General features: G+C 34.2%; 1 long non-coding RNA gene across 2 annotated transcripts; it reads left to right on the top strand.

Annotated features, from left to right (window-relative positions):
* The first annotated feature begins 4,285 nt into the window (after window positions 1–4,285).
* Window positions 4,286–13,365, top strand: LOC139122483 (uncharacterized). Of its 2 annotated transcripts, none has more exons than XR_011549480.1 (3): window positions 4,286–4,475; window positions 11,780–11,898; window positions 12,320–13,365. It is a non-coding gene; the product is annotated as an uncharacterized lncRNA (long non-coding RNA). The 2 variants fall into 2 exon arrangements; XR_011549481.1 differs by lacking the exon at window positions 4,286–4,475 and adding an exon at window positions 10,857–11,132.
* Window positions 13,366–14,702: the final 1,337 nt, after the last annotated feature.

Below are 14,702 nucleotides of genomic sequence, written 5' to 3'. Positions count from 1 at the left end.
AAAATTTTCGATGCGAGAGGGGGACGCCCCCTCTTGATCTCGCCCTTGGGGTGTTCTGACAGTTTTACATGGTAGAAAAAGAAATAGGAAACACCTCTCAGACTGCACCATTGCCACAGTCCAGAGGGACTGTGACCATTGCATACATCAATTTCTTAATTTTTTTCACTCAAGAGAGGGGACACCCCTCTGACACTTCCCCCCTCGGCCTCTCGCGTGTTCTCCCCCTGTACTTTCAAATTCTGCCCTGTCAGATGTCCTGTAGTGAAAACCCTGTCATGATACCCATCAAAATTAAACAATACTATATGGTTGGATACGGTTTAGGCCTTTAATAGAGCGTGAGCTTTTATATCTACATTTTGTTGTCACTTTGAATTTCATTTTGTATATTGGTTTCACCCTTTCCAACCGTCATGAGATAACTGATGATAATCTAGCAGGGTGCAACAGGATTTGAAAGATCTTTACTATTGCGGTAAAACTAAGAGGCAGGCAAAATACAGCCTTGAAGTATAAATTTTACTATTACCCGAACGGTATTCGAACCCCCACACACTCACGGCAGCATCGCCTATCTGCTTGGCTTCACACAAAACCAGTCGGCCACTGCTTCCAACCCAAAAGAATTGGTCACAGTAACGGACTTAGATGTTTCAATTCTGTATGCGACCGAGCAACACGGTGTGCGTGGAGCAGACGACACACAGACACAATACACATATAGTAATCGGAAAAGCACGAAGCTTTTTACTGTCAGAGCTATCAGACAGTACGAATAGAATAGAATATAAAAGAATAGTCCAGACAACTTCCAAAGTGATTGGATGCGACGGTCCGTCTATTGACACACTTTAGGGACTGGTCAGTTTCTTGGCCTGGGGGGGCCGGTGGATTATTTTTTGCCGACGTCAAAAAGTGGCTGACCCCCCCTATTCCAAATTTTGAAAACAGGGTGACCCCCCCTATTCCAAATTTCTAAAACAGGGTGACCCCCCCCCGTGCGCGACAAAGGTAAAACAAAAGATGGACATAAATTATATATATATATATATATATATATATATATAATATATATATATATATATATATATATATATATATATTTATATATATATATTATATTTTACATTTTACATATATTTATATTTTAAATAGTCATTCTATGTTTTAGTGAAATTGTTGACATGTCAGTTGTAAGATAGGAATTTCAAAGTGTCAATCTTAAAGTTTAAATACAGTACATTTTGAATGAGCTGTATTTTGAATGAGCTGTGAATGTATTTCACACTTTCTCTGCTTAACCAGATGTCCTGAACTGTTGTACAGAAATGGATGTCAATCATTAATATCAAAGAGGAAAAAGCAGTGAATCAAAAACTTTGATGGGTGTTAAGACTTGCCAACCATCCAATTAAATCTACTGAGGAGCCATAGAGAGCTTTTTTAGCCAAATCTGATGTGTACAGAGTCTGAGAGGACTTTTCTTGTGTAACATTGAAACCATAAAAGCACAGCTAATAATGACAAAAACTGCCTTTTTTAATTGTTATTTTGTTCATAAAAAACCATCTTTCTACAGAAAACCTATGAAACAAAGGAAAATAATTGCATCAATGAGAAGGAAAGATATCTTGTCATTTTTCTATCTCTAAAATAAGTCACTGTATCAAATATATATTGTGAAATATTTGTGCATGTTGCTTTCTCATACTGAATTCTCACAGAGAGAACAGAAAAGTATCAGGAATTTGTCATCCTTTTCATATGAAATGCAGATTTCATAATGGTACACTTTCACTTGGCAAACATCAAGATATCTCTGAAAGTATGGCGCCCGAAGGGCGCGCCAAAAAATATGAAACATCCTGATATCTTTGATGTATATGCCTTGTATATTAAAGTCATGCACCTGAAGGGCATGCTGAAAGATGTATGATATATTAAAGTAATGAGCTTGAAGAGCACGCTGAAAAATATTGAACATACAGATATCTCTGATGTATGTATGCTTGATATGTTAAAGTTGGGCGTGCTGAAAAATATGACTGATTATTAAAGTTACGCGCCCGAAGGGCGCGCCGAAAAATACAACTGAATGATGAATTTTGTGGCTGACACTAGCATTTTAGGCAATGATGAGCCTGTGTCAAAATTCAAAAACACACTGACCCCCCTATTGGGCATTTCAAAAACATGGTGACCCCCCTATCACCAAGTCAAAAACAGGGTGACCCCCCCATGAATCCACCGGCCCCCCCAGGCTGAAGAAACTGACCAGTCCCTTATATCATTCGAATTCGCCTAAATGCAGATCAAACAAAATCATTGCAGACGTCTTTCATTCTGTTCGACTTCTCCCTCCATGGAAACGTTTTAGACTCATGAAATGCAGACAAACTAAACATATTTTATCCGAGAGTGGTTCGACTTGTTAGTTTATATACGTTAACGTTTCACGTTATTGCTCTGTTATGTCAACTGTCTGTGCTTTGTTTTTTACTCGGATATGCATGTGAGAGTATACTTACAGCGACCTCAAGACGCGTTTCTCTTGGTTTTTATCGATTTGACGACCAATTTTTAGTTATCATTTATTGTACAATGGATATAAAAATTAAGTAATTCAAATATCAATGTAAAGTGACATTCCCGTAATGCGAAGATGACAATCCAAACCATGGGGAGAAAACTAGCAATCGATTCGAAGATATTGTTGATACAACTTATTTGAACAAACGTGTGGATTTTGTGTGCGAATAGCAGATGGAAAAGCTGGCCAGAAAAACAAAACAACACTTCCAAACGCATGGACAGTGTGCGGCATTTGCAAGACTTCAAAGTATAAACCACCTGCAATTTATATGTTGACAATTTAAAAATTACATTGCTCTGAAGTATGTCTTGGTTAGAAGAGACTTCAAAATATTTATCCACTGATCAGTTTTATAGAGTGCATATCCATAATTTAAAAGTACATGACGGGTTTTTACCTCCACTTTCTGTTTACGGGACTTTCCAACCAGTGGTTAAGTTTTAGGGGTCATAAACTCAAACTCAAAATCCGAACATTATCAATTGCCTATGTTTAATTAGATCAGTATCACTCTGAATGGGGCAGAAAACAAATTTTTTTATCAACACGTTTCATGTTTTCTGATGAGGTTGTCAGTGGTGATTTTAAGGTAGCTACACACCTTATAGACACTTTAAGATTTTTATTTTTTCTCAGTTATGGAAGTCCCAGACCCCAATAAGGTATATATTTTCTGAAAGACCAGATACCGGGTAATCCGACAGTGCAGAGTACACAGTCATTATTTGCATAATAGTCATGTGACAAGCGTTTTGCTGAACCTTCCAAAAAATCTGTTTTCTCTCCTTTTAGTGGACACGCTGCACAGTTTCCAGTTGAAATTTATTCTTCAAATCCGTGTCTGCGATTTTGTTTCCGAGTCTCCATTCAAGTTATATGGCCCGACAATTACAATTCCTTGAAAAGCACCTTGATCTAACACCTTTAATTGTGCATAACAAAAAAACAAAGGCATATAAAGGAAATTCCAGGCACGGAATTGAAGGGTATTACCAAAGATTGTCAATGCACAAATTTCAATCGGAAATAGTGCATTTGCTTTTTATGCTTATGGTAACGTAAATCCTTACTGTTCAAGTTGAGTATCGGAGAAATGATAGTGACCGTTGACTGTCATGGGATACTTTAGGCTGAATTCAGTTCACGGAGCACCCTAAAAAGTTCTCCGATTATCTTAAATGCCCATGTAACGAACTCAAAATCCGCTCTAATACCTTCCTCCTGACTTGTTGTAATTTTGACCACCCGCCGAAAAAATGGCCTTATTTTGAAATGGACAGATTTTTCGAGGTGTGTGGTGTGACAAGGTAGGCCTAGGTCTCACTTCTACTTGTCTCTGGTGTGACGTGGGAGATATATATATATATATATATATATATATATATATATATATATATATATATATATATATATACAAAATGTATACAATGTGCCCTCCCGGTTATCACCATAATGGCTTTATGGCAACCTCTGAACTTGGGCACAGAGAGTACGGTTTATATATATATATATATATATATATATATATATATATATATATATATATATATATATATATATATGCTGTTATCCTCTTTTCCTTATTCTTTCCCAATGTTGAACTATGACTTCCAAGTCCGCGTTGTGCCGGATCATCATCCGATGAGGGCGTCCAAGTCAGCTCAAGGGGCATCAGTCAGAGTGGTCAGCGAAAGGCGTGGTCAGTGAAGTCAATGAGTTATATGCAAAAAAAGAGAGAGGGCATTTTACTCTGTGCATTTGAACACCGTTCGCAATATTGTCCTGACAGCAACAATGAAAGTGACAGCTTACGATCCAACAAGTACATACTTTGCATGTCGCTTTGAACACATTTTTCGTCATTACTTCGGCAGAGCTGGTAAGTTGTCGATGTCGTTCGCTTCGAAATTGTATATGTAATATTCAGAGTTTCTTGTGATTAGTAAACAGCGGAAGTTCAACGATCACGGGTGCTGACCCCACCGTGTGTTCTCGGTGGTGTTGCATGTTGGGCAATGGAGCTGAGATACCCCAGGATTATACCATGATTTTATGGGGAAGGCCGAGGGTGTGAGGGACTTGTGCATGTCTTGAGGGACACGTGTGCGAAGAAAAAATGTATTGTACATTTGTTTTTTGAACGTCATATCTCTTCATAAAGGATGTAAAAATGTCTCTGACATAATACTGCAAATGGATGATTGATCCTGGTAAAACCGGTGTCCACCCGTTCGCCCACATGAAAATCTTTACCTAATTCAGCTCAGTGAATAGCTTGGTACAAGAAAGTTGCAGTAAGTGACTGGTAGTTGCCGCAAAATTCCAGTCTCTGTAGTAATGTTCCTCGTTTGATAATACACAGCCCAAGTTAGAATAATGAATAATGATAACGTGACTTGTCATGAAAATTACCCACCCCTTCATCCCTCATACCCGTGTCCTCCCTACAATACAATGGTACAGTCTAAGAGAGAGGTTGGTATGGGGTGAGATTAGTGCCAAAACAATTGTGTTATCATTATTTTATTATGTTTACATTATTTCGTTTTCTCATTGTTTGCATTTTAAGTTTATTATGTTTGCATTATTATTTCATTATGTTTACATTTTTATTTCATTCTTTCATTATGTTTGCATTTTTATTATATTATGTTTGCATTTTTATTTCATTCTTTCATTATGTTTGCATCTTTATTATATTATGTTTACATTTTTATTTCATTCTTTCATTATGTTTGCATTTTTATTATATTATGTTTGCATTTTTATTTCATTCTCTCATTTTGTTTGCATTTTTATTATATTATGTTTGCATTTTTATTATATTATGTTTGCATTTTTATTATATTATGTTTACATTTTTATTTCATTCTTTCATTTTGTTTGCATTTTTATTATATTATGTTTGCATTTTTATTTCATTCTTTCATTTTGTTTGCATTTTTATTATATTATGTTTGCATTTTTATTTCATTCTCTCATTATGTTTGCATTTTTATTATATTATGTTTGCATTTTTATTTCATTCTTTCATTATGTTTGCATCTTTATTATATTATGTTTGCATTTTTATTTCATTCTTTCATTATGTTTGCATCTTTATTATATTATGTTTACATTTTTATTTCATTCTTTCATTATGTTTGCATTTTTATTATATTATGTTTGCATTTTTATTTCATTCTCTCATTTTGTTTGCATTTTTATTATATTATGTTTGCATTTTTATTATATTATGTTTGCATTTTTATTATATTGTTTACATTTTTATTTCATTCTTTCATTTTGTTTGCATTTTTATTATATTATGTTTGCATTTTTATTTCATTCTTTCATTTTGTTTGCATTTTTATTATATTATGTTTGCATTTTTATTTCATTCTTTCATTATGTTTGCATTTTTATTATATTATGTTTGCATTTTTATTTCATTCTTTCATTATGTTTGCATCTTTATTATATTATGTTTGCATTTTTATTTCATTCTTTCATTATGTTTGCATTTTTATTATATTATGTTTACATTTTTATTTCATTCTTTCATTATGTTTGCATCTTTATTATATTATGTTTACATTTTTATTTCATTCTTTCATTATGTTTGCATCTTTATTATATTATGTTTGCATTTTTATTTCATTCTTTCATTATGTTTGCATCTTTATTATATTATGTTTACATTTTTATTTCATTCTTTCATTATGTTTGCATCTTTATTATATTATGTTTGCATTTTTATTTCATTCTTTCATTATGTTTGCATCTTTATTATATGTTTGCATTTTTATTTCATTCTTTCATTATGTTTGCATCTTTATTATATTATGTTTACATTTTTATTTCATTCTTTCATTTTGTTTGCATCTTTATTATATTATGTTTACATTTTTATTTCATTCTTTCATTATGTTTGCATCTTTATTATATTATGTTTGCATTTTTATTTCATTCTTTCATTATGTTTGCATCTTTATTATATTATGTTTACATTTTTATTTCATTCTTTCATTATGTTTGCATTTTTATTATATTATGTTTACATTTTTATTTCATTCTTTCATTATGTTTGCATTTTTATTATATTATGTTTACATTTTTATTTCATTCTTTCATTATGTTTGCATCTTTATTATATTATGTTTACATTTTTATTTCATTCTTTCATGTTTTTTGCATTTTTATTATATATTAAGTTTACATTTTTATTTCATTCTTTCATTTTGTTTGCTTTTTTATTATATTATGTTTACATTTTTATTTATTTCATTTTGTTTTGAATTTTATTTCATTATGTTAACATTTTTAATTTGTAGAACTATCCCACAATCCTTTTAACAAAATGGCTGGTTCCAATAGTTTGACACCGGCTTAGGAACTAGTACTAGAAATTGCTGATTTCCTTCAATCAGCATCCCAAGTTTGTTAGTTGGAATATATGTATGATAGCTTAGGTGCTTGTCAAAATGAACTTATTGTACTCCAACTTGAATTGACTTTTCCTTAGTGTCAGCTAAGGGAGCCTTCAGTAATTACAGGGGGATGGTCCGGGGGAATTTCGCACACACCTGTACCATAAAATGTGACCCTCCCTAAAATGTGACCCTCCCCCTTGTCCAACATTCTAAAACTTGACCCCCCCCCCCACCACTGTGGTATTCTCCCCAGGAATAACTCAAACAGTATCAGCTAATTTACATAACAGTTGGTTCAATTGTTATGTTAGGGACAAATTACAGAGGGGAGGGCTTGTGATTTTGGAGGGACAGTCGCAATTTATCACGCAAGAATTTATGAATAGATATGGTATTTCATACATTTGAGGGAGGGTCACCATTTTTTGTGCAACTATAAGAAGGCAAGATGTGGCTGATTTAGTGCTTCACTCAAAAATATCAAATCATAATATATGGAGTCTATCAGGCAAACTATATTGACAATTTTCCCCCACAAAACATGCTATATATGTATATTATATATGTTTGATAATGTATTTAAATGTACTGTGCTTGAATTGGGAAGTAAAATGTGCATTCGTGTACAAGAAATTGATTTCTGAATTTCATCTAAAAAGTTGGTTCACTATCCATGGTGTCTATGATGAAACTATGAATAGTTTTTTCCAATACAAAAATAGGCAAATCTTTACATTTTTGTACTCTTGATTATTGATATCAATGATCTTGATTAGACAAGAGTGGTTACAAGTCTATGGTTGTTTAAAAAATTTGATTTTAGAATTTCACCAAAATGTTGATTCACTTTGCATGGCGGTCTATGATGAAACTATGAATAATTTTTTTTCCAATACAAAACTAGGTAAATCTGTGCATGTATGTGCGCTTGATTATTTATATTAATGTTTTTGATTAAACTAGAGTGGTTATGCGTCCATGGTTGTGCAAGAAATTTGATTTTGGAATTTCACTGAAAAGTTGATTTACTGTCTATGGGTAGTCTATGAGAGAACTATGCACAAATTTTCCAATATAAAACAGGCAATATCTTTGCATTTATGTACATTTGATAATCGATAGACACTTTTCCACCTGTTGCATATGTTTTTGTCGCTTGTCTTTTATCAGTTTTAACTGTTCAAGGTGTTTAATGTAGGATACCACTGCATCTTCTTTGCTTATGAAACTTGTGGATAATGTGTACGCATTTTGTTGGTGATTTCCTATTCAGGATTTAATATCAAACGGACAATCAAAGTTTTGGCCATAAAATCAGCTTCTGTCAAAAGTGACCCTCCCCCCAGATAGGTTTATAAAAAGTGACCCTCCCCCTTGAACTGTTTTCTAAAAAGTGACCCTCGCCCGCTTCCCCCGCCCCCTGTAATTACTGAAGGCTCCCTAAATTGAACTTCGCCAAACCAGCTTCGAGACTAAGGTAGTGTTGTGTTTTAGAACCTCGAAATGTTCAGCAAATTTCTACACCTCCTGCACTTTCGATTGTGGGATACGCAATGTTCAAAAACTCAACATCCTAAAAGCCATTTCATTTACCGGCATGTGTAACTTTTCTCAACGAGGCCTTGCTCTCGTGAGTAGAACTTTTAGGAACCGTATATCTTGTCAAAATGTGATGTCAAGTTGGACGACTCCGTAGGCATGATGTGATGACAGTTTGTCTCGCACTTGATGATGAGTACGACTCTGAGCGAAAATACCTACTCAGCTCGTCCCTGGTTACTTGTGTCCTCAACAGCCGCATTATTGTTGTTGGTTTAAATTAGATGTAGTTGCAATAATTGCAGCCCACGGACCGTGCGCCAGTTTTATGTCGTCACGGCGTTGGTTGTGTTGTAGCGGTGGCCGGTAGGACTACAATTCCATCCGTAGAAAACGCGGAAATTTTGCACACATCGACTGTGCCCAGAAACGGTCGCCGAGTCTTCCCTTTACCTCATGGAAATGTTACAATAGTCTAGCTGCCTGGTCATCAGCGATGCCATCTATGCTAACGACATTGTCGACAGTGTACATGTATACTTAAAACTGAAAAACAACGGTTTATAAAGACTGAACGAAGCTTTCCTTCATACCCGCCGCCATCTTGCACGTTTCCATGACGATCTCGCCGAATGTGACCACAGACAAGGGGACGCCAGACTACTTTCTATGATTAAACTGTCGTTTTCCAGTCGAAAATACACACCGTCGACCATTTCCTTAGCGTAGATAGCATCGTATCCATCTCCATGGGATAAGAGAAAATTCGCCGCCCGTGCGACCCTTTCTCTTCACAGCAAAATGTCCGCGTTTTCTTCAGGCCTGCGCCACATGTAGATCTCTACACAGCTAACATATCAGAAAAAGCCGAAGCACGGCCTGTTGGTTACTATTATTGCTGCTACTAGCGTCGTTCCTTCTACCGAAAGCACTTGTCTAAAGCAAGTTGCTGGCCTTACTAAGCGCCTGACACGCCACAGATGTCATGGTACTGTTCAGAGTAGCATGTCTCCCAGTACCAGCGCATGAACAGCTGGCATGGCGGCTATGACGGCGACTAGTGTTTTGCCCTTTAACTTAGTACATTTTTATGCTGTGGTACGTCCATGGTTAAACTTTGGTTGACAAAAACGTGAAATAAGATCAAGGGACTTGCTTTTAAGTACATGTAGTACTGCAAATTTCACAATCTGCCTTACAAACTGAAATGATAGCGAACGCATATAACAGTATTTCACACAAACAGGAAAGCGAACTTTCGGCGCTAGGCTAGGGAGATACATAAATTATGATAATGAGATAGATAAACACTGAGAAAACGCTATAAAAAGCTTTAAAAATGCGTGAACGAAATAAAAATGCCGACACAATATAAAAAAAATGAAAGCAAAGTGAGTGCACGAAATAGAAATGCAAACATTTTTAAGTAGAAATTCAGGCAAAATGGGTAAAAGAAAAATAATGTTTAAAAAATGACATTCTTTTTTCATTATGTTAACATTTTTATTTCGTTTTTTCATTTAGTTTGCATTTTTGTTGCATTATGTTTGCATTTTTTGTCATTTTTAATCTTGTTTGCATTTATATTTTATTATGTTAGCATTTTTATGTCATTCTTTCATTTTGTTCACATTTTTATTTCATTTTCTCATTTTGTTTACATTTTTATTTCGTTATGTTTACATTTTTTATTTTAATTTGTTTGCATTTTTATTTCATTATGTTAGCATTTTTATGTCGTTCTTTCATTTTGTTTACATTTTTATTTCATTATGTCTAGAAATGAAATGTAAATATATCATAATAAAAATGCAAACAAAATAAGAAAAACGACATAAAGATGAAAACATAATATAATAATAATGCAAACAAAATGAAAGAATGAAATAAAAATGCAAACATAATATAATAAAAATGCAAACATAATATAATAAAAATGCAAACATAATATAGTAAAAATGCAAACAAAATGAAAGAATGAAATAAAAATGTAAACATAATATAATAAAAATGAAAACAAAATGAAAGAATGAAATAAAAATGTAAACATAATATAATAAAAATGCCAACAAAATGAAGGAATGAAATAAAAATGTAAACACAATAAAATAAAAATGTAAAGATAACAAAATAAGAATGCAAACACAATGAGAAAACGAAATAAAGATGTTAACATAATAACATAAAAATGCAAAGAAAATGACAAAACGAAATAATGTAAACATAATAAAATAATGATAACACAGTTGTTTTGGCACTAATCTCACCCCATAGGTTGGCGCAGGAGACGCGCATAGTACTTTTACTCTATGGTTGGTGGCATATCCCACGCGCACCTTGGTACAGGTGTACACAGGACAGTTCAAACTGCTAAAGAGAACAACTCTGTACATCTTGGGGTCAAAAGTTGTGCTGGAGTCAAAAAACAGGGGTCAAAAGCACAGTGCCCTGTGATCTATTCCGCTCTTGGACTATGCGCCCTATGGACGTGTGTACATATGCCTGAGAAAAAGAAAGTCAGGAAATCAAATGGCTGTATCTTCGACGAAACGAGCAATTATTCTATGCATAGTACGCGGCGGCCGGTACGTATCACTCCACTCGCAACTGTGCTTCACACCATGGACTCTCACTAAACCACTGTGCGTCACTGGATAATGTTTTTACATGCAATTTTGACGCCTCGCAACTCGGTGTCAATTAAAGCATTTAGGTAACGTGACATGAGAAACACTGTGCGTGAAGATTTTGTCAGGCATCACATCACATCATCATCTAGCATCACAATATATGCCAGTAGTCTGCTGTGTATCGTGGGATGCAAGACAGCCTACTGTCTTCATAGCTTTGAAATATTTGCACTGTGACATGACTTTTGCTGCAAATATTCTTTGTATCAATATGGATAAAACACTAAGCATAAGTTTGTGGTGATGCACAATTGTAGAGAGAACATCACATTTTTCAGGAACATGCAAGTTTTTCGCAGAAAAAATTTTCTGTTCTTTTGTTGCTACCTATACTGCGTAGATTTGTGTTAATGTTACTTCCCAATCATAGAGTAGTCAATTATAACAATGTTGTTTACCTTTGGTTTACAACAATTACAAATGCCTGATACCAACATATAAGCTGTATTGGAATATACAAGTATGTTATCACTTTTGGTTCACTTTGTCAAACTTAGCACCATATCAATCAAATTTGTAATATTAATTTTGTGACTTTGCAGGTAACATCAGCCCTTGGAGTGTGATCAGTCTGTTTGAGTCACCATTTTCAGTGATTGTGTATCCACCCTATGACTACATTGCTTGGAGTAAATTGGGAAGTATTTTGGCTCGGTCTCAGGTATGCCATATTTCCAAGGAATTCCATGCAAGAATGCAGCCCTCAAGTTCAGTTCAAGTCACTTACATGCTCTCAAGTTTAGGAAACACTTCTTTCAGTTTTTTCAATCAGGCGATCGATTCTTGTGATGGGAGTATCCTAGCAACAAGATGCATACAGTGCATCAATGCAGATATGTCAACCAGGCAACCAGTAAGAGTACCAAGCTTGCATCGTGACATGTATGGCTCAGCAGTAAATGGTCCAAAACCTGAGTATATGGCAAGATTGACCAACATCCCCTCTGAGACATTTCAACAAACTTACAATGTTTCATACAGCGATACTGACAGGTTTGGACACATAGCTCATCCTGCATATGTCAGGATTGCTGAAGACTGTATCACCATGCAACAAAATGCTTACTCTTTCTTTACTGCAGACATTGCCAAGTACCGGATAAAAATGATAGGAGTCTTGTACATTGAAGAGTCTCTACCTGGGGATGTCTTAACAATCCACACATGGGAGGACAAAGAAAATCCTTGGAAAGTTAATTGTATTATGAGTAAAGAAAAACAAGAAATATGTCATTGTACACTTGAATATCATCCACAGACTTTTCCTAAATTATAATACCAGACACAAAACGGTCTAGCAGTATTACTATGGTCTAAACTTTGCTGTATGGTTACATCTTAGACTGGAAAATCCACAGCTGTAGTCAGGGCTGTACCGTTCCCCTTACAGTCCTGCATTGAGCATGTCCCTGTTCAAACTATATTTCCAGTGTTGGCCTTCCATTAATTATCCATAGCATGGAAAATTTAGTTTCAAAATAATTGTAACATACAGCTATATGATTTTGCAGGATCATTTACTTGCTGTACAAACATTCCTGAAGTAGCTTTAATATCATAGTGTCAATGTCACATAGTAATATCAGTGCATGAGAAAGTGCTTTTACTTAACATCTTCAGAAATACTTGAATTTGATTTTATACATAATTACTTGACAGTTGCACTAGTCTCAAAGTCCAGCTGTTTACAGTAACTTTGCTGTCGTAATTTTTGTTGAGAAACTATATAATTGAAGTTTCTAAATACCAAAAGGAAGCTAGTGTAAAATATAATGGCACACACAATAAAAATACTTAAAAAGCATTACTGCCCTGCATCTGATTCTACTATGTAAAATACCAAACTGTAATAATTACTAATCACACAATGGTGATGTTGCACATGATTATTGTCGTAGCTGTTTTAAATTAATTATGAATAAACAAGTGAAAGTATATACATTTCTGGTTGTCTCTAAAATACTGAGGTAATACTGGATTTTTTCACTGATGATGTTCTATACAATTGGAGTTTTTTGTACAGAAGAATTTATATGGTTAAAAAATTTATGTAGAGAGAATTGTAAAGAGCCTTTTATACTGGAAGAGTTTATTTGTGAAAGCAATATTAAAGTTATTACAGTCAAGGAAATAATGTGTGTTCTGTAAAATGGAATATAGAATGTGTATTTGATGAGTCCAGTGTAGTTTTTGCATTTTAGTGTTTTTTGCAAAGACAAAATGAAAAGATCTCATAATTCTTAGTTTGTGATATTGGCAGGGTATGCAGAAACGAAATCACCGGTGGTGAAAACAAATTTTTGTAAGACTTCAATTTTGAAATTTCAGCTCAACTTTTTAATGTTAAATAGTAGCTTCTAAATTCCTTTTACAGAAATGGTGACGTCTCTTGCGATATCTCCAATTACTGATCATCCCTGGACTGTTATGATAGAGTGGCCAGGCTTACCCTCTGGTATAGCTAGTCCCTTCCCATGATTCTTTCCATACAGACTCTAATGCCTTCAGCAGCGGTTAAACATATTATGTGATTTGTGAATATAGTCTTAATACCAAACCACTCCAATGAGTTATACAATAAATTTGGTTTAAAACCAGACATGCTTATAATAGAGAAGATATGAAACATGAAAGTTAAAGCCCCTCTTTAGCGTTATTTTTATGATTTTACTTTCAAATTCAAGTGAAAATAAGTTTGTGAGAATTAGGTGTGTGTATATACACTTTTATTAGCCATCCGCCAGGACTTTATGTGCTATTTTGAACAAGATAAAGATTACACTGCAATTAAACGGAGCAACCCAATTAATGTGGAAAAGCCAAATACTACTGATGCACTGCACTGAAATCTTCACATGAACTGCACAGAGTAGTCTGATGTAATGCATATAGGGGTGAATGTGAATATTTCCAATTCTTTAAAATGGTGGGAAATCACAATGACCGTGAAAATGTGAATTTACATGTCAAATGTTTCACAAAGGAATGGTTTCCTAATGTAGTAAAAGCCCATATCCCTTCATAAGGCAGAATTCAGAGAAAACCAGGAGAGGATAGGAAGATATTTTGAGGTCAACAAATTTCAAGAGTTACAGCTAGTGGGGCTTTAAGTAATGTTGGTACAATTAATGAATTTAAATTATATCTCCATTCAGACATCCAAAAAGCACAATACATAAATTGGTTCAGCTGAACTAGTCACAATCAGTGAAAGAAAATCAAGGATATGAGAATGTATGGCTACCATTTTACTAAATGGAATTTTATGATACCCAGATATTTTTTTCTTTCAGATCATGTTTAAAATAATGAAGTCTCTAATATGGTGCATGACTATGGTGATTTTTTTCTGCTCTGACAATATTAAATTATAATATTATTTGTAATGTGATTCTCATTGGTTTGTATGGGAACGTGTTTAATTATTTATCTATTTATTTATTTAATTTAGCCCTGTACACATAG

This window comes from Ptychodera flava, chromosome 22, assembly GCF_041260155.1.
Source record: "Ptychodera flava strain L36383 chromosome 22, AS_Pfla_20210202, whole genome shotgun sequence".
NCBI lineage: Eukaryota > Metazoa > Hemichordata > Enteropneusta > Ptychoderidae > Ptychodera > Ptychodera flava.
This window is presented reverse-complemented; position numbering and strand designations above follow the sequence as displayed.